The 21,875-nt window shown below is 42.1% G+C and overlaps 1 protein-coding gene across 1 annotated transcript in view; it reads right to left on the bottom strand.

The window, feature by feature from the left end:
• n4bp3 (NEDD4 binding protein 3) overlaps positions 1-21,875 on the bottom strand; it is a 36,595-nt gene that overhangs the window by 9,970 nt on the left and 4,750 nt on the right. The window lies entirely within an intron of this gene.

The following is a 21,875-nucleotide window of genomic DNA, read 5'->3' as shown; positions in this document are numbered from 1 at the left end:
CACACACACACACAGTGGAGGGTGAGAACCAACCATTAGCCTGGGAAGGATGAAACAGCATCACTACACATTGAGCCAAAGTACCACCTATAAGGTTTAATCACCATTTTTAGATTTCATTTATCTAAAAGGAATAATGGACTCTTTCTGCAAATTTTATACCAGATTTTAACACGAGGGCATTATAGATCAGAGGTCATTTCCAATTTAACATAAGCGGCAGCACTGCCTTGCCACCAAGCCTGAAAAAGCACACATTACTTTTCTGCAAAACTATATATAGACCAGGGTCATATATTTTAGCTGTCAACCAATATCACGTCAGTGGTCAGTTACTGCTTTGAAAATGTTTTCATTGAGTTCCATATGTTTTCTATTTCACAGTATGTAGCTGTAAAATAAACTAATTAAACTAATTTTTTTTTATTTAAATTTGAGGAAAAGTCTATATGGACAAGTAAAATCACGGTAGTTGAATGTTGATAAAACTACTGCTCTTGTAATAGTTTTTATAAAATAGTATCTTCAGCTTCTGCCCGTCACCATGACTGGCAGGACAGCAGGAGAGATCTTGCCCGGTGGCCTGGAAGCTCTCCCTACATCTCCCGTTCTCTCATCTGACTGACAGGTCAGATTGTCGCTTCTACAAGCAAAGCAGCTAAACAAATAGTCAGATGTGGATGAGCAATCAACTGTGTAAATGTTCAGCTCCTGAAGATCAAATGCCTTTCATGATTTTATTCATGAACTTCACATACAATTTCCCTACTGGACCTCAGACACAGGCAGTGACACAAGAAGAGACTAATCATTAAGGTGGCAGTGGTGGGGGGTCATCTTGGAGTCATCTTGCCTAGATAACCCTGAACCACGCTCCATCCATCAGCCTCCAGATGCCTCCAGGGATACTCCAGGGATACACCACTATGATGTTTCTGCTTTGGAGTGTAAGTATTGAGCATGTCAATAGTAGAACACCTCCTCTGTAGTGAATAGGATTCAACTGATATATCAACTGGCTAATAAAACGGATTGAGATCAAAGCTCCCAAAATGTATCAGTGTCAGAGGAAAAATGAGATTATAAAGGTTTATCGTTGAGTCAGAAGATATATGTAGTTATATAGATCAAGGAAAATTCCTTTTACAGAAAGTTTTATCCATAGAAGACATATGCAACGTGATAGATAGACAATCGGTGTCAGACTTGGATTTTGCCAAAACAACATACAAACACACCGACCTAAATGTACAAACCTACATTATATATTCCTATAATGGATGTAAAAACGTGGGGGGTGGGGTGGAAATCACAGTACATTACACCCAATTCCTGACCTATCCCAGAAACAGACAGAAAGAATGAAATACAGAATGGATCCACATCCTACTGTCTGAGGGGAGGGTTACACAACCAACAAACAGTGAAAATCAAATATAAAATATTGAATCAACTGAAACCTCATGCATAATATACATGTCATACACAATATGCGTAAAGGAGCTGCTTGCGATCAACCAGGGGTGGAAAATATACATTATGTTAAGTAGAACAAGCAATGCACTTTAAATATGAGAGCTGATGTTTAAATTATAAGGTGCCGTCTTCTACATTTTTATTTTGAGTTGGCGTTTGATCATCAGTTAGTAAGGCACTATGTCAGCCAATTTCAGAATTGGCCAATATACTTTTTCAGAATTTTTAAATCCTTAAAATTTGTTAATACTTGTTGTTATCAGAGACTACATTTTGTATTGTAACTGGAGATGTTCTGCATTAGAGGAGCTCTCCTGTGAGGCCCAAGAAGACGTGCCCACATACACGTGCAGTAATGAGCCGAGTGCTGCCGTATAAAAGAGCCGACAAGACAGGGCGTCCCTGTCTGCTCTACACCATGCTCAAAAGCTTTAATAAAAGCAATATATTCAGCTCTTAAATGCACTTCTGAGGCACGCTTTGGTGATCACAGTTCAACAGAGAGTCATAAGCTATTTAAAGTTTTACTCAAGTTGAGCTTATTTCACAGGGAACACAGGTAGAGGCAGTGCTTTGCAGTAGCAAACCAAGGGAAGCTGAAGGACATTGTGTGCAGACCGGCCCTCAGCCGTCACCTGACACCACTGTGCTCCCAGGCCACTCCCCCTCCGGTCAGACCGATGACATATCCTGCTACAGCCACAGGGGGGAGCCTTCCGTCCTTCCAACGAGGGAGGGAAGCAGACCTCCTTGGACAATGACACTGCCCCTGACACAAGAATGTGGCTTAAACTGTATTTCCTATCATTAAACTGATTCCAGCACAGAAGTTAAGATCTTATAATCCGTTTGGTCTAACTGCCAATTCCAGTCCGAGAAGGAACAATGCCGTTGTACCCTTGAGAAAAATGCACAATCTGAACTACTCCAAAAAAAAGGGCAGCTGCAAAAGGCCAACATTGTGTGTTGTTCTGGAAGCAATGCAGTAATAATTTATTCTTAGTTTCTTCCCAAATGTCGCATGTTAAATGAACAGAAGTTGCTTTCTTTCCATGAGCATTCACCTTTTTTCATAAAATGTTTTTGCAAATGTATTCAAAGGTTAATATATTAAGAAACTATTTTTGTGCTTCCCTTATCAGTTCAAAAAGCCACTTACAATATTTTAACAGTAATTTCTCATTTGCCTGGATTTCATAAGTTCCCCAAGTTGCTAATGAAACAAAACCAATTCAGACAATAAGCCTACTTTCAATTTCTTCCGGATAAATCCCTTTCTGACAGGTATGTGCTATGAACCCAGAAGGTCTTGTGAAAAATACATTCTGTCATCTTCTCACTGCTGATCCTGATCAGGACCATGAGATGGGGGGGGGGGGGGAAGCCTGTCCCAGACAGCACAGGGAGTATAACCTGGATGGAACGCCGGCTCATTAGGGCACGCACACGCATGGGCACACGCACACACACGGGCACATACACGGGCATATACACGGGCACATACACGCACGTACGCACATGTAGGGTAAACATATCCTTATGGGGACCACTCATTCACATTTCAATGGGAAAAATGCTAACGCTAATTATGACAACCTTAACCGCTACCCTGCCCTAACCATAACCATAAGTAACCTAACAAAATACAAGACTTTTTGCATTTTTAGTTTTTCATAGCAGTCTATGTGCTATAAAATAGAGTTTTCCCAAAAAAACGGATATTTATCACGTTATGGGGACATTATGTCCCCATAAGGATAAGTAAACTCGCTCGCATGCACACACACACACACACACACACACACACACACACACACGTGCACAAGCACACAAACGTGCACAAGCACACACACGTGCACAAACACACAAGCGCGCGCGCGCACACACACACACACGTATGCACACAGGTTTGAAATTATATCTTTGTGGGGACTCTCCAATAATTTCTATGGGAAAAACACGATGACCTTAACCCCTACCGAGCCCTAACCCCAACCATAAGTGACCAAAGAAAAACCAACGGAGACTTTTGGCATTTTTAATTGGTATCCACAATAAACACAATCCACACACAAACAAACACACACACACACACACACACACTCACAAAATCATACCTTAAGGGCAATTTCAGCACCCCAATTAACCTAACCACATGTGCTTGGCCTGGGGGAGGAAATCTGAGTACCCTGAGGAAACCTGACCAACAGGGGAGAACATGCTGTTTAAGGCTGTATACCTGGCCTTTAAATGGCTGGGGAGGCATATTTATTTCAGAGGCCAGCCGCCAACCCCCCAATCGCATTAAATGCTGCAGAGTCTCTACTGCTTCTTTGCTGCTTCCTGTAACCGATGTCACCCCCTCAAGCCTCTGGTCCGCAAGGTAATCTAAGAACAACCGGGCGATTTACAGCTGGTTTTTTTTTCCGTATGAAGATGCTCATCCGCTCCAGACGCTAACAGACAAAGGTCAGACCACATAATCGACTTTAAATGGCGAGAAATGTGTTTTGATTAAGGCCTGGATTGGAAAGTTTGATCATTAGATCACACACAAACACAGAGAAAAGCACATTTTTAAACTAAAGACAATAATATGTTACTCGGTCTTATAAAATGTTATAAAAATGTGCTGGTTACTGCACAGACTGTGGTCTTCGTGCTGTGAACAGGCCACAGCACCGCATCTGGAAAGCAAGAGGCTAGCTTGGAGCTGCACCGGTGCTCCCCAATGTATCCCTGGTATTTTTAATTGCCTTGTCCTGTCGGAAGTGGGGCCCTTTGAGTCTGTCACTCAGGAAAGGGTGTCTTGAATGAGTTAAGGCTGAGTGCTTTGGCAGCCCCCTTCCTGGGCCTCATAAATATTTCAATGGGTTCTATTGTGCAGAATTTTTTTTCTTTTTTTTTTTTTCAGACTGTGACCCCCAGGCTGCGCTCACTCAGGTCCCTGCGACGGTCGCTTTCAGCACCCGCAGTTCTGCATTCACTCTCGGCAGAGGTGCAGTCCGCCAAAGACATGCACGTTCAGCGTACAAGCAACTGCCCCGAATTCCGCGAGTGCTTTCGTGATGCACGTTCAGGCATGTCAAGGACCGGCACGCGGGCTACGATTACACTGTAATAGATGCAATCCCTTGCTGCAGATTAACTGTTGGCTTTTTAACAACAGTCACCTAATAACTGTTTCAAAATGCAGTCCCTGCATCACCACTGCTCACGTTTGCCCAAGGCCCTGATATGATGCAAACTCCCTTCCCAAGACTAGGCCGTGAATGTATGCTGGTAAAGTATGGAAAGCAGAGCCTGCTATTTGAACTGTTTTCAGGAGTAAACACTTCACATATTTTATGTAAAAGCTTTTATTTACTGTTTTTAATCTCATACGATATGATTGCAATATCTATATATATTTTTATTTTAAAATCTGATCCGCATGCGTTGCTGATATGTATAGCATAAGTGCCATTCATCGATAGCGTTTGCTGGAACGCTCTGCCCTGAAATGTGTCAGGTAGGTATACCCACCCAAGCCCACAGCAGTGCACAAGAAGTCCCAGGTGCCTCCTTTACAAGCCAGGATTAATCACCAATCAGAAGAACATCAAATGAGACCTGTTACAGCAAAAAGTAGCCATTTAGGCTCCCTGGTTGTCTGGATGCCGGATAAGTGCTTTGCACATTATAATAAACCTTTAATAAGTGTATAATACATATTACAGTGTATAATAGTACATAATAAGTGCATAATAATATATCATATAAAAAGTGTCCTTTGCACATTGTCTTGTTTTGTTTTTATGGCACTGTTTATCTTTACACTGCGGTTTCTCTGTATACTTGTATATCGCGGAAATGACAATAAAGTTCAATTTGACTTTGAATTTTGTGAAAACAGGTCTGTAGCTTGTTGCGTTTGGGTCTTTATATAGTAAATGAGATGGAGATGGGAAAGTGCTGTCCACAGCAGGCTGGCCAGCTTGGTGGAAGAACCTCTACCACATGAGGCGGGTATCTGCCAAGCAAATAGTCAAGAAAATAACCACTAGAAATTATATTTAAAAAGTATATTTCACAACGTATATTTTTTGCCTGGTTTTGTCATTGACTGGCTCTCGTTTTCTCTGCAGACCCTAATGCATGAATGGCGGCCGAGGTTAATGTCGTCCTGTGAAGCGGCACAGCTGATGCGCTGCCAGGTTCCCGCTCTCCGGCAGGGCCATTTCAGTGGGAAGCCCACCCCTGAACGTGTATACAGTGATTCCTAAATTAGTGGGGGCAAAACAGTAAAATGCTTTGTGTTACAGTCCGAGTATCACTTTGAGACATTAAAAATGACTGGCCAGAGCTGGTTCATATCTGTTGATATCATTTGATAATTGTTTAATAGTGCGTACGGACAAATTCTGTTTTTTCTAAAATTCAAACTTCATGAAATGTTAAGTTGCTGACTGTGTGCTCACGGGGTAATTTCACTATAAAGCTAATCCCAGTCAAAAAGGCTGCCAGAATGAAGGGCATCTTAAAAGTCCTTCCTCCAGACTAAGGCCCAGTGACCCAGGGCGACCAGTAGTTTCACAGGCCTCCCCTCAATACAAATCCTTCTGCTGTAAAGAGAGCCGGGGAACATAAAAGGATCCCCAAACATGAAGGCTGGCCAATTTATTCCCAATCCTCTGAAGGAACTCAGAAGTAAATTATAAACAGCTGAAGGCCTTTCAAGAACAGAGAGACAGGGGCCCTTAAGTGCAACACCATGATCATGCCCCTTCAAAGCCAAATCTTATGTCATTCATTTAGGAATCACACAGCCATGAGGAATCTAAAGTTTGTAAATGACCAGCATTCTTTGCAATTCAACATAAAAGCTAGTTAAATGGTCCCCAGTAACAAAGCAGCCTTCTAAGGCACTTTTGTACCCAGCACCGAGTAATAATATAGGAACTAAAATTTTAATTTCTGAGTAAAATGAGACAAATTGCCTTTGACAGATTTTTAAAACACTAGAGAGGCTTCAGTTGTATTTCAATCAGTGAGCAGAATGGAAATACTTTTAACCATCAATCGGCATGCCACAAGTCGGTACTCATTACACAATGAAATGCTACACCTTAGAACAAAAAGCCCACCGGGTTCATGGTCCAGTTTGAAAAGCATGAGAATGTGTGACCCACATAACAGGCTGAGTGAGGTGTGAGCCATTATATTTGACAAGAAAAAGGACAGAACTGAAATAAAAGCAAGGACTGACACATAGCTCAGTTTCTCAGCTTTGTGGCACTGGGTAATGAATATGCATAATTCAGATGGAAGGTAATCCTGAACGTTAGAGGTAGTTATTACGAGTGTAAGACATCTTTCTCTTTAAAAAAATACTCAAATGCTGCATGTGCCAAACCAACCTGCCTTTGGCCTTCGATGGTTAAGATTCTAGCTCTCTACTCATTCCTAAAGGTTGTAAACAATGCCTGCTGTACCAAGCTGCTGCTATATAATTCTGGTAAACATCTGTTACTCTCTAAAACATAAATTACCAGGGACTCTAGAGACTATCTGATGTAAAACCTTGGAGTGACGGGGGGTTGACGTAAACCTCAGCGTTCTCTTTCAGGGCTATACTCTCCAACAGAAGCCTGATTCATCTTATGAAACTTGCAAGTTAGATTACTGCTACTAGCAATCCGATCAATCTCATGGTGGTAGTGTTTTGTGTTAGTAAAACGTGTAGACACACACGTCATCCCTGAGGTGGGTAACGCAGGAGGGATCACAGAACATTTTTAGAGGGCCACAATCATGGTGCTTCAGTCCAGGAAGCTACAGACCAATTCGTCCAATTCTCTCTGAATATTTCTGTTTTATTGTGCTAGAGGTCCACATGTTGTTACATTGTAAAAGGCTAAGTGTGGAATGCTTTCACGATGGAATGCACAGAACTCAGTGTAAAATGCCTATGATGCAATTTGGCTATTTTTATTCCTGGAAATTGTCTCTCAGTATTGTTCACCTGACCAGGAGTATCTGATGATCACATGCTCACCACTTTACCCACCAAAGGAATTTCCCAATCTTTTCTGCCTGCTACCTGTATTTCCCCCATGGGGAATACCAGCCCTGTACTGAGTAAACTGAACACCATCATTTACAAACATAAAAAAGAAAATCTCAAGGGACAGTTTGCCAGTGCTGGGGACAGAGTACATGTGCCGCCGCACTAGGAACTGTTTACTGGTAGTGTAACAATGGTACAGGTGGTTTGTGCCTATCACTCATTACCATGTCTGCACCTGAGCCAATCAGCAGGATCAGGGAGGCACTCATGGCATCAGCAAAATGAAGGACAGGCTATGTGACCATTTTGGTTCTGTGGACTGGGTCATGTTCATAGATTCATCTGATCAGGATGAATATGAGACAGGAAATTCAACAAAAACTGCACAAATGATTATGCTTCAGCAAAAACTATTTGCTCATTCCCAAACAGCAAACTGTGGATCCACTACAAAATGAAGTCACACAATTGCATTCCAACCTGGAGACACAGTTGTGTACAAGAAAAGCAAATAAAATCTCCAGAAGGCAATTAAACTTTGTAAGTACGACGCAGGTTTTTCCCGAAACCATAGTTCGATCTACGGAAGTCCCAACTAACTAACGTGGTTTGAACTACTGTGGTACGACGGTTTTGGGAAACAGTCGTTGTTCGGATGTTGGTTAGTTTGAACTACCATAGTACGATGCATCGTTAAGGCTAACTTACGTCGTTGTTCGGGAAACACACCCCAGGTCAGGCACCAATGGCCTGTCGTTTTCCCCTGAACACTAATCGGTAGGATTTCAGGCTCTGCTTCTACCTCCGTAGACTGCAATTGGACCAACCAGCTGACTGGTTATCTGCAACAGATTTAAATAAATGTGTATATATATATTTCCTCCGAATGCCAAGCATGACAAGCTTTACTCTTAATGAAGTTCTTTGCATGGCATAAAATGAAATGCAGTTAATAAAATGAGATTCAAAAAGCTCGGCCCATTTACGTTTTGGCAGAAGCTCAGTTTTTTTTTTTTTTAAAGTGCACTTAGTGCTCCAGTTGGACAAACAGGAATATTTTAAGTGCTTCAAGTAATACTTCTCACAAATTAATCCTGTAAAGTGTTTCAGTGGACCTGTAGAGTTTCACCATATACTGTGCATCAATCAATTACATTAAATGTAAGAATGTCATTAGCTCCAGTGACGTCTGTCTCACTATTTAAATATGATGCAGACTGACAAACATTACCTGTCCGTTAAAGCCTGAGACAAAGTATGACGGGGTATCTGTGCCGTGAACTTTAGCTAGAAATTCTTGATCTTTCTCTTTGAATGAGCATGACTGCAGCAAGTCTCACATGCAGGTTCCCTCTCACACTCAGCACTGAAGGGTGACAAACACCAGGGCTCCACTGGTTTTCCTTTCACCTCTCATGTAAGTCCAGTACTGCTGCCATATCTGCAAGGCTGAACTTAACGTTCATACAGGAACTTTTTAATTACTATTTGGAAGAGCAGGCAAACAATCCCATGCCAGAAATTTTGCGTTGGGAAATAATTAATGTGATCATTATAATGGTAGAATCAGAATGACAGAGACACTGAGTAGTAGTAACACATACACACTGAGTAGTAGTAACACATACACACTGAGTAGTAGGTCCCGTCAACATCAAGGCACATAAGTAAGCTGCCGGCGTACTGGGCGGCTCTGTTCCCTCACGTTTCAGAATTTGGGAATCTGTATCCCACCTCTGTTTCAGGCACACAGCAAAGCTAACTGGCATTAGTGAGTGTGTGTGTGTGTGTGTGTGTATGTGTGTGTGTGTGTGTGTGTGTGTGTGTATGTGTGTGTCTGTGTGTGTGTGTGTGTGCATGTGTGTGTGTATGTGTATGTGTGCGTATGTGCGTATGTGTGTGTGTCTGTATGTGTATGTGTGTGTGTGCGTATGTGCGTATGTGTGTGTGTGTATGTGTATGTGTGTGTGTGCGTATGTGTGTGTGCATGTGTGTGTGTGTGCGTATGTGTGTGTGTATGTGTGTGCGTGCGTGTGTGTGTGTATGTGTGTGTGTGTGTCTGTGTGTGTGCGTGGGTGTGTGTGTGTGTGTGTGTGGGTGTGTGTGTGTGTGCGTGGGTGTGTGTGTGTGTGTGCGTGGGTGTGTGTATGCGTGTGTGTGTATGTGTGTGTGTGTGTGTGCGTGGGTGTGTGTGTGTGTGTGTCTCAGGTATATATCACATTGTGGGGACCAGACGTCCTCACAATGTGATAATAATCCATCTGTTATTTTGTCATTGTACGGACCATTTTGAGGAGAAACTCAATTTTATAAAAATATGTGACAGCAATCAAAAAAACAAAAAATGCCAGAAGTCCTGTATTTTTGATTGGTTACTTATGGTTAAGGTCAGGGTTGCGTAAGGGTTTAGGTCGTTATGTTGGGATTAGGGTTTTCCCCATAGAAATGAATGGATAGTGCCCACAAAGACTTGTGCCATCTGGAATACAGCTCATGCTTGCGCCCTGTACTTCATGGACCAGGCTTCAGGCCACTCTGTGACCCTCTGAATTTGTGTGCTCTGGTTCATGATCTGTATTTTGTGGCATAAGTACCAGGTTTACTACAACCCTGCACTTGATCAGTCATGGAAGATGGATGGATGGATAATCCCCGTACAAAGCCTTTTAAGGTATTGTGAAGCAGACAGGAAAAAAAATAAGTAATGAGAAAAAAATTTAATTGCATTGCCAATAATGGCAATCTATTTTACCATCGACAGCAAAATACTTTTAAATGTCAGCAGATTCGCAAAGTGTGGATGGAACAATCCAGGACAGTTTGATCTGCTGTCCTTATCTAGAGTCTTGGTTCTGTAAATTTTACAATCGAAACTAACTCCACAGATAAAGCCACAGTCAAACCACCATCACAAACAGTCGTCATCAAAACCAGTTGCAGATCCCGTTTCATCTCACCCCCCTGCAATGTTTCCTTGCAGAAAGTGTAGGCAAACATTCCTTATTGCCGCATTTTTTGAAGCATACCTTTGTGATAGTGCTCACATACCACAACAGAACCAGACTTCGAGTATCCGTGATGTGCGCAAACAAAAACAAGCCAAAAAAAACCCACGAAAGAGGAAACAAAAAAACGTCAAAGACATGACAATGATCGGATTCTCTGGGCTAACTAACGCTACAGGTCATCAGAATGGCCATGCTGTGGCTCAACATACAGCCCAGTGGATATCTGTCAGAATCTGACCAAGTAATGAAACTAGAGATGCACAGTATATTGCATAACAAATCGGTAATTGCCAATATTGATTAAAAATCACGATATCTGTATCCATCCAATCAGTCTTGGCTGATATTGCCAGCCGATGCTTAAACTTCATTATTATTCAAAGTTAGCAACACCAGAGTTGAAGACATAACTGAAATAATGAAGATGATAGCATTGGATGAACAGTTGTTTTTCATAGTGGAGGACGAGGGATGTCGTGGACTCATTCACGACTTAGATGAGGTCTCAAAGCCCTGAACACTGAGATGGTTTTAAATGGCTTGCCACATGTTTTGAATTCATTATGAAATCTGTCTCACAGATCGACCTTTCGTTTTCTACTAAAAAATCTGGCCGGACAAGCTTGGCAAGTTTCACCACCAGGAATCCCCCCCCCCCCCGCTCAGCAAGAAGCTCACAAGTTAGTTGGTTATCGGTATCAGCAATATTATACAAAAATACATATGGTATCCACATTTGTCTAAATGTCCACAACAGTGCACCACTAACTGAAATGTACTGGACACACGGGATATGGCTGCAGGAAGAGACAGGGGGAATGTAACTGCAAAAGACTAAACTGCAACGAGGATAAATCCTCTTCCTGCTCAATGCAGAGGTCAGAGCTTCTGAACCCTTTATATCTGCCCTGTCTCATCAGCTGCTACACATCCAAGCAGTACATCTGTCCTTTCTCACGATACGACACGAGAAAAGAACCCCCCACATTGTAATACTGGCTTCTCGCAGCATTATCAGGAGCCATCAACAGAGGAGAATTCTGATTACACTGAACTGCCTCTCTGCCAACACTGAACAATAGTGCCCTGTTCACATGGGAGCAAGGAAGTAGGAAACCTAGACCGTGGATTACAGTAAACAAACAAACTTGTCAGTGCAAAACATATGATGCACGTAATCAAACACGTGATCAAAGGCTTTGCATGGCCAATAGTAATGTAGCGATCTTAAAATGCACTTTATTTGCACTTTGGTTGCAGCCCAAAATTATGCTCAGCCAATGAATGGCTTTCAAGTCTTGCTGAATATCTTCACAGACCATCAGCCCTGGATCAAAAATTAACCTGTAGCTGGCATAACAGGTCTGAACAGTAAACAGCACATCCACAGTAATCAAATAAATTTAAAACTGTTTCGTAAGCTTTAAATGTCAAAATATATTCTCCAAAACTATAGCACAACTCTGCCAGTATGTATTAAGCGATAAGTGATGCTGGTTTAACTTTTCTTTGAAATTTTACACCCCTGTGACTCCAACCAGAATAAATGGTTGAAAGTAGGATGAAAGGGGGGGTAGAATTTGCATGGTACTACAGTCACTACAATTTAAAACCAGAAACTGTCCCAGAACTTATCCCAAATTTTCATTCATAACCATATTTATAATTAGGGCTGTGAATCGATTAAAAAATAAAATTGCACAGTTTTCTGTGATTAATCATGCATAATTGCACGTAACATCAAAACTCACAATCATAAATATTTACACAATTAATCTCTAAATTAATGTAGAATTATGGCAGAATGGAGTATCTGGGTTATTCTCATGAACTCATTACCACACTAATATGTAGTTTTGTTATATTACCATTTATTTATGAAATTATGTATTTAATCCAATCCAGGGCAAGACTTGCAGAGATTTAAAAAACAGCAAAACTAACCAAAAATGAGTGTGTGTGTGTGTGTGTGTGTGTGTGTGTGTGTGTGTGTATATATACACTCACCTAAAGGATTATTAGGAACACCATACTAATACGGTGTTTGACCCCCTTTCGCCTTCAGAACTGCCTTAATTCTACGTGGCATTGATTCAACAAGGTGCTGAAAGCATTATTTAGAATTGTTGGCCCATATTGATAGGATAGCATCTTGCAGTTGATGGAGATTTGTGGGATGGACATCCAGGGCACGAAGCTCCCATTCCACCACATCCCAAAGATGCTCTATTGGGTTGAGATCTGGTGACTGTGGGGGCCATTTTAGTACAGTGAACTCATTGTCATGTTCAAGAAACCAATTTGAAATGATTCGAGCTTTGTGCCATGCTGCATTATCCTGCTGGAAGTAGCCATCAGAGGATGGGTACATGGTGGTCATAAAGGGATGGACATGGTCAGAAACAATGCTCAGGTAGGCTGTGGCATTTAAACGATGCCCAATTGGCACTAAGGGGCCTAAAGTGTACCAAGAAAACATCCCCCACACCATTACACCACCACCACCACCACCAGCCTGCACAGTGGTAACAAGGCATGATGGATCCATGTTCCCATTCTGTTTGTGCCAAATTCTGACTCTACCATTTGAATGTCTCAACAGAAATCGAGACTCATCAGACCAGGCAACATTTTTCCAGTCTTCAACTGTCCAATTTTGGTGAGCTCGTGCAAATTGTAGCCTCTTTTTCCTATTTGTAGTGGAGATGAGTGGTACCCGGTGGGGTCTTCTGCTGTTGTAGCCCATCCGCCTCAAGGTTGTGCGTGTTGTGGCTTCACAAATGCTTTGCTGCATACCTCGGTTGTAACGAGTGGTTATTTCAGTCAAAGTTGCTCTTCTATCAGCTTGAATCAGTCGGCCCATTCTCCTCTGACCTCTAGCATCAACAAGGCATTTTCGCCCACAGGACTGCCGCATACTGTATGTTTTTCCCTTTGCACACCATTCTTTGTAAACCCTAGAAATGGTTGTGCGTGAAAATCCCAGTAACTGAGCAGATTATGAAATACTCAGACCGGCCCGTCTGGCACCAACAACCATGCCACGCTCAAAATTGCTTAAATCACCTTTCTTTCCCATTCTGACATTCAGTTTGGAGTTCAGGAGATTGTCTTGACCAGGACCACACCCCTAAATGCATTGAAGCAACTGCCACGTGATTGGTTGATTAGATAATTGCATTAATGAGAAATTGAACAGGTGTTCCTAATAATCCTTTAGGTGAGTGTATATATAAATATATATATATATAATACAAATTGATATATTTTTTCAAACTGCAGCCTGGTTCTTCTCCGTTTCTCATTAATGAAGGGCTTCTTCCTTGCTTTACTGGACTTCAGTCCTGCTTCTAGGAGCCTGATATGAACTGTCCCAGCAGTGCACTTCACACCTGCACTTAATGTTTCCCATTCCTTTTGAAGGTCACTTGATGTCATCTGAGAAACTGTCGAATAAGGTAACGGTCATCTCTGTCATTGGAATGTCATTTCCACCCTCTACCTGGCTGGTTTCTGGTCTCCTGCTTCACTTTGTCCTTGTGTACCGTTCTCTTAGTTTTTTCCATGTCTGTATACACACACACACACACACACACACACACAACGCTATATGTCTGTATGTGTGCGTACTGTACAGCTCTACTGTCTAACCACAGGATGGACTACAGGATTACTTTGTTGACCCATCGCTAATGGAAGGATATGATTCTAGGGTAAGCGGTTCATTAACAGATACCGTGCACATTACTCTCTCTTGTATACGCAGATCATAACCATAATAGTCTACTAGACAGCAACCAGCTGGGAAAGTCACCAGGAAACAGGACTCTCTTTTATGCAGATTCTTAAATAAAAGTCTTTTGAGGTCAACTTGCTAGACTGGTTCGCCTGGTTTTGTTAGGGAAGCAGAGTGCCGTTTTATAAGCCATATCATTTGAAGCTGGACCGACGCTCTCATGAATATTTTCACTTCACATTTCATGGATGATAAAGCCAAAAATGACAGAGAAAACACATTTTCTTAGTGTCACTATGCCTAAACACCAACAGGCTGGTATTATGAAATAATCAGGGCAATAATCAGCCATAATTGACACATTGGACCAATCCCAATATCGTGATTTTAAACAAATATTGGCTGATATGTTAACTAATATACCACCCATCTCTACATATTTGTAAAAAATAAAAAATGTCAGACGAGGAAAAGAAGTTCTCAGACTGCTTTAGCTGGCTCATTTATAAAAGGGAAGAAAATTATATCCAAACTGAATATTGTGATAACTGTCCAGACTAAACTGTGCATATGAATAGTGTCAGTTCTTTCTGCATTTTTTAAACTGAAGCTCATTTAATTAAACAAATTTAATATAGCAGGTCCAATCCAAAATCAGAGTACTAAAGAAACCCACATCACCTCAACTCAACATGAAAGCAGTCTTTTTAATAACAATAAAAAAAACATCCATTTACTGCCATTGTGAATAAACTGTATAATCACATAGTGCTGTCTAGACATTACCTCTCTGTGACAGCCACTTTAATCATATGCTTATATTAAGAGTTAATCTCAAGACATGCAATGACACCAATACCAACTGGCCATGCTATGAATCAACATCAAACGTTTTTATGAGGCTTCTCAAAAGAAGCATTAATAGAGACAAGGACTACTCCAAAGAACGACTGACAAGAAAAACTGATGAAAGGTTCTTCTGGAACTTGATTCTATTTTGATCAATGATGGATTTACGATAATGTGCTTTCAAACAATCATTTCAGTGACATCTGTTACGGTTAATGGCTGCCTTGAAGGCCTAACATGCAACTTCTGTCACATTAATAAAAATATATTTATATGCATTCATATACAGTTATGCAATTGCCCACAAAAATGCAGACCTATGTAGAACTGTTTGTATACCTGTGTGTCACATTACATTTTCTGTCATGGTACTCCCGCGCTGAAAATATATTGAGTCACAGTTTGGAAACGAAACTATCATAACAGATCAGGTTAAGGCGGCAAGAAAACCACATACAAGCACCGTTAGCAGATACAATTAATAACTAAACCAGGTCTATTATGGTACAATCATCGTAACATTCCCCCAAGGCTTTTGTTGGGAGCTGACGGATTCCTTGAATTCCATCTCTGACCTGAGTGCAGTTTCTGTATGACGTGGAGCTGGAGAACGAAGGTGTTAGTAGGAGTGACAGGTCTGAACCTGCTTCTGGCTTTGTGCGTAAGCTGGCAAATCAAACACACACACGCAAACAATCGCTTCATCCTATTGCGGAACCTTTCTGAGAAGTGCAAATGAGCCGGATGATCTAAATAAAGACGTTAAAAAAAAAAACGTAAGTGCAGTTTGCGATTGCATAAGTATTGGAAATATTTACAGCGGTTCATTTGTGCAGGCTAATTGCCAATATCACAATGCTGACCTTAGCTTAACTGCTGTTCCTGATAAATCGCATCCCAAACTCTGACCATAATTCTGTGAGTCCCGGCAAACACAGACTATATACGGAGATCACTGGGTCTGTGCGTTGGCATTTATACGTAGCTACCAGATGCTAATTATCTTGCTTTAACACTAGCCCATCCCTCTAATGTAGAGTTCCAAGACTGACATTTAAGCCAGAACAAATGGTAGAAAACATATTCAAGGGAAAGTGACACTGGTCTCAATTTTCATTTTCTTTAATACCATAACCATATAAAATTCAGCTGAAATGGGAGTCTTAACTCGGGGTGCCAAGCCTTGAAATTTCAGTCGTCTAACAAACAAACCAGTTGGGTGTTTTCAGTTATTAAAGTATGTTTACCAAGTGGCAATTTTCTGACAATTACCAAGCACATTCAATAAGGCATTGAGATTTAATTATGTGAGCACCGTTCATCTGCATCTTTTGAACTGTTAGTCATTATAATACACAGCAAGGCGGAGTTCAGGCAGGACAACGGGGAGTGAGAGGAGGTGACAAGTCAATTTTTCTGCTTTGTGGTTTCTTTGTGCTCCCGCCTGCCACACCCTGTCCCATCCCACTCTGCTCAAAATAATCTGGGACCTCAGTAATAATCTGGGACCTCAGTAATAATCTGGGACCTCAGTAAAGACACAAAAGAGTCCTGCCCCTGACCACCTATGCTGAAAGCTGACTAGATGCAGTTTTCCATTCCATGTGCAACCGGTGTCTATTCCTCTGTCTTTAATACTTTTATTTTCCTCATTCTGGCCATTTAGTTCACATCCCCTGTTCTCAATTTGCCCTGAATAGCAAATGGCAAAAATTGAGTCCCTAGTTCGCCACCATTAATTCTTCCATGTGTTGTGCATATTGTTGTGTCACAATGTGCTTTTAAGCAGATATAAACAAAAAAACAAGGTGAAATGGAAACAGAATAGAATTTGGCCCTGAGAACAAACACATCCCTTGTACTGGGTCCTCCCTAAAGTAGGACAGGTCACATCTAAGGAGAGGCTGGCGTGGCTGTTCTCTGCTTCCTGCCCAATTCCCAGGTTTTGCTCCAAGCATTATTTTGAGATCCTGGCCAGCGCCCGCTTGGCTAAATAAAGAAGCAAGAGTATGGCACAGGCAGTAGTTTGACTCGTGCTGCCTGACGCCACGGTGCCGTGGTCGTCGAGAGCAGGGCTGGCCGCGCGCTGATCACGCGCCGGTCACTTCAGCACTCTGTCTCCGTAGCATGGCTCTGTTCTCAAACACCAGAAATGTCAGCCTGCCACTCGCAGGGAGAAGAACGTCCTGAATGCTAAACAAACGAACGACACCAGGACGTGGGTACAGTCATGCGGAAAATGTTACTGCAGAAAAACACACTTGCTTAATTACGGGAAGGTATGCTGTACAGCTCAATAGCAGCTGGACTTATGCACGTACAGGCCTGGACTGTAGCTTGAGGCCTAGAGTAGTAGGGGGGCTCTTTTTTTGCCTAGCTGTAACAGCAGCATTTTATCCTCTAGGTAAGACCCCACCAATGACTTTAGCCCTGGGGCTCCCACCGATGGGGCTCCCCACCCATCCCCCCAGGGGTCTCCATCCACCCTCATAAATTTAGCCATATTACCCAGGCCTGGGCTCTGTATTAAACTTTACATTCTTTACAATATCTTAAGTTCTTGGCTACGCCCAAGGCTCACTTGGAACAAAAGCTGGAGGACTATTTCTGTACATCTCCTGCAAGCACAATACTTGTGCATACAAAGAGCACAGTATTGACTGGCCCCACCTACACACTGACCTCCCTGCTGTTCTGTCAGGCCTCTGTGCTGTTACTGTACATATTGTTCAGATAGGACTCAACCAGGATTTTGCATGCCCAGCAGAAGCTGGGCTGCTTCTGATGGCACGGACAGACTAGCCAGGCTTTGCTGCCAGGGCAAAGCAAAGGTAAGAGCCAAAGATGCATCAAGGCGCATCTAAACTGACCAAGTAATTCATCTTCACTGCCTACACTCCTCAAGTGCTTGTTCACTAAATGTGCACTGCTGAGGAAATAACTTTTCTGTTGTTCTCTCCTATCCATCTTCCATATTGCTGGTCCAGTACAGGGCCATCATGAATTCCCATTCCCATCCCAGAGCCTCAATTCATAAAAAGAAGGATGTTTTAATTGTTGGTTCATCAATATAAGGTCTCTATAAGTCATCTGGCATTATTAAACAAGAGTACAAACCAGGCTGCCAAATCTTCCACCAACATTTCTGAGTGGGATTAAATGAAATGTACTGCTGTTTTAATAACACAGCTTGAACCAAATGAAACACAAGACTTGAATCAGTGTGACAATAGTGCTGTTATGCTTGATAATAACATTAACTAGCTACTATTAACTTGGCAGCTGCAAGATGATATATATACAGACATTCCAAAGCAGAGCTGGCCTTACGTTCAGGCAGCTGTGACCTTGTGACTCAGCTACTATTACACCAAAAAGTACAACTGGGAATTCTAAGTCAATTCCTGAAAAATGGGTTACCTTTTAATGATATTTAGTGGGGGAGGAGTAAAGCTGACCTTTTGGTGTCAGTTTTGAAAAAGTGCCCACTAATTGGGGTTGAAACTGTCTTTATTACTTTTTAGTTGCCTTTAATTCCATGATAATTTTATTCTTGAGCGGTGTTCAAGCCTGCGGTCGTATTATTCATTTGTCTTTTGGTACATCCCAGGAAGGCCGTGTGCCCATTTCCATGTGGGCTTTTCACGTTTGGCTTATATCACTTCTACAGCTGACAAAGACGTAATGCTTTGTTCATCAGACAAAGTCCAGTGCCCCCCCCCCCATCTGAATTTTGTGGATGAGACCAAGGTGCTCCCTTTTTTGTAACGAGCCACTGGGACTGCCTAGATTGTCCACTTAACACAGCATGTCTTTGTTTTGATCTGCAGTGCTAACAAGGTAATATGGAGGGTAAGGTGGGGGGTTAGTGGGGGGGGGGTAGATACTGCTACCGTTGACTCAAAGCCAACGTGAGCACAGCAATTTATCACACCAATTACTTGTCTGCAAAAGAAGTACTGCTGGGGTGGGGGGGCAGTTGTCCAAGTTGCCCAGAGACTACATCAGGTTGAATATTTATAAAGTAGTTCAATTCTGATGCAGAATTTTTTAAAAAACCAAAGCAGTTCATTTTCTTACCATCTCTACAGAAGTAACCCTCCATACGTCAATCTCACTCAATGTTTCACATATCTAGGCAGTCAATATATTTTTCTTTTTTTTTGACATTCTGGCAATCTCAAGTTACTTAAGTATTGTAGAGTACAGTCATTCTGCCAATTTAATTTATAGTGGTTAAAGGCTTCAGAGCAAACATTAATCAACAGTACATGCCCATGGTTGGTTTGCTGGTGGCAGTAGGTAATGTCGTGATTAAGGGTTTGGATTTCAGGACCAATTCTTCAATAGTGTTAAACCGAATATTTTCACTAAGAAGTCCAGCTGTTTAAATGCATAAAGGTAAGGAGATGTCACCTATAATGATGACTGCTGTTACACATAGACAGCGGTGTAGGTGTCCTGACAGGGACCGCAGCTCACTCATACCTCCCAGGCTCGGGTTTGAAACCCTCCTCCACTCTGTGTGTGTACAGCCTGCATCTTCTCCTCTGGTTGAGTGGGTTCTCTTTGTTTTTACAGCTATTCCCAGAAAACAAGTACCAAAAAAAAACAAACTTGTGAAAGACTTTGGCTGTTTATAAAATCCCATTAAGCACCTTAAGGGTAAGTGATAAAAGGACAGCGTCATAGAGAAGGCCTAATCATTAGAGAAGGCCTAATCATTAGAGAAGGCCTAATGATCTCACAAGAGGCTGACATTTGAGGAAGAGTCTAACAGTGAGACATCAGCTGTATAAAAAAATTATAACAACAGTTGGCTAATCTGCAGCAACTGTACTGGGTGTGTACCACGCAGTGTGTCATTCATTTGTGTGCCGCTAACTGCACGCAAAGGGTATGTCACAGCGATCCCTATCAACGCACATTGTTATGTAATCTTAGTTAACGTGCCACAAAGAGGAGAAAGGGATCACTTGCAAGCAACGGAAACATCCCACAAACAACAGATCTGAAGTGCATCTCCGGACTTCTGTGAAAATATTCACACACTGCGTGTCATTAGAGCGGCTTGTCTCCGTGTCACTTATCCTACGCCATTGTATGCAGGTTTCCTTGGTCTACTTGAGCGCTTAATGAGGATTTATTGAAATATTAACTGCATATTTTGCAGTACTTGAATTACAGAATAAATTAAACCAGATTAAACAAAACATATGTGGGAACCAAATGTTCCCATTATTTGATGATTTTTAAATATAATAAAACTAGATACATTATACAGTAAGTTAGATTAATCAGTCCTTTACTTAACAGTGCATGGTCTGAAAGAATATTGATTAATCTTTTAAAAGTGAACACTGTATTATTAATCATTTAACCATAAAGAAAATGGTTAATACAACTGGAGAATTAAACAGTGTTCATTTCAGACTGTACATTAATACAGTTTAACAACCTATACAGAGAACTGAAAACTGAGAGGGTCACCCTGGAACAAGCAAGTCCTCTGCTGTTGGTGGCATTATGGAAGCTGCAGGTCATGCATGTCAGCTATGGCCAAGGACTGGGTGACCATTAATCATCTGGTAAACATCCAGTTACCCGGACCTTCAGCGGATTCCTCCGTTATCCTCAAATACGCAAGACTGGCCAAAACTTGGCTCAGGGAGACATTTTACCTATTCTTCTTTGCCGCTGTCTGCATGCTTTGTGGTGCTTCTCCACATAAGCACACAAGTTCCTTACGTGTTGGTTTCACAGCTCTGTTACAGGCAGAGGCCTGAGGGAATAAAACTCGGCATAGCGGGTGAAAATGGACCATGAGCCCCAGTTTATTACACATGCCATGCCCATTCTACTCACAAGGAATAAAGCACATGTTTGTCAGTCAGAGGGAGAGCATATCCAAGGGGCTGGGGGATGGAGAGCACTCCTCAGTGTCGTCACCTTCAAAAAATTCACAGCCGCTGCACGGTATCAGGGAGTGGCCCGTGTTTTCTTCTATAAAAAAACATCTCGCTTAAGGAGATGAAACCACAAGTGACACAGAGCCCCTAACTCTCAAGTTCAGATGTTCTACTGTGTCGCTGTATCCGATGCCTGCCTTCCCCCAGGCATAGTTTAGTCATTCGAATAGTAAAAGGTCCCATCACCTCCTGGAAGCAGGATGTCGGTCTTAAGCTGAATAGGGCCAGATGAGCTTTCAAACATCACACCACCATCTCAAATCAGAACAGCACCATCAGTGGCCAGTTCCACAATGGACGGTAGTCTGGTGAGTCAGCAGTATATAGAACTCCAGGGACACTGCTGGGCAGAGGGGGAGAATGCAACACCCCCCCCCCCCCACCACCACCACTCCCACCCCAACCTCTCCCTTTATTCCCATTTTCTGGTCACCAAAGGAAAGAGTCGTCTAGTGCAGTAGCAGCAGAAAAGACAGCAGGTCACATGGATTTTGTTGAGCAACAGCCAGTGTTTGGGCTCCCACTTACTGGACCACCAAGGCTGGAACACAAACACAAAACTCACTTACTGGCCACACACACCATCATTTTCTGACTGGCATAATGACCACTGTAGAGGCTCACACACAATTGGGGGTGAAGCAACCAAAAGGAGGCCTCGCCTATAAATGAGACGCACATTACCCACGTTCACATGACGTCTACTTCCAGAGCTCCCCAAAAGCACTGTCTGACATACTACAGACATGCATATTACAGACTAACATTAAATACTCAAACCAGAAATA

The sequence above is a fragment of the Paramormyrops kingsleyae genome, chromosome 10, assembly GCF_048594095.1.
Source record: "Paramormyrops kingsleyae isolate MSU_618 chromosome 10, PKINGS_0.4, whole genome shotgun sequence".
NCBI classification, from domain to species: domain Eukaryota; kingdom Metazoa; phylum Chordata; class Actinopteri; order Osteoglossiformes; family Mormyridae; genus Paramormyrops; species Paramormyrops kingsleyae.
The sequence above is the reverse complement of the archived record's forward strand: the minus strand, read 5'-3'. Positions and strand labels throughout refer to the sequence as shown.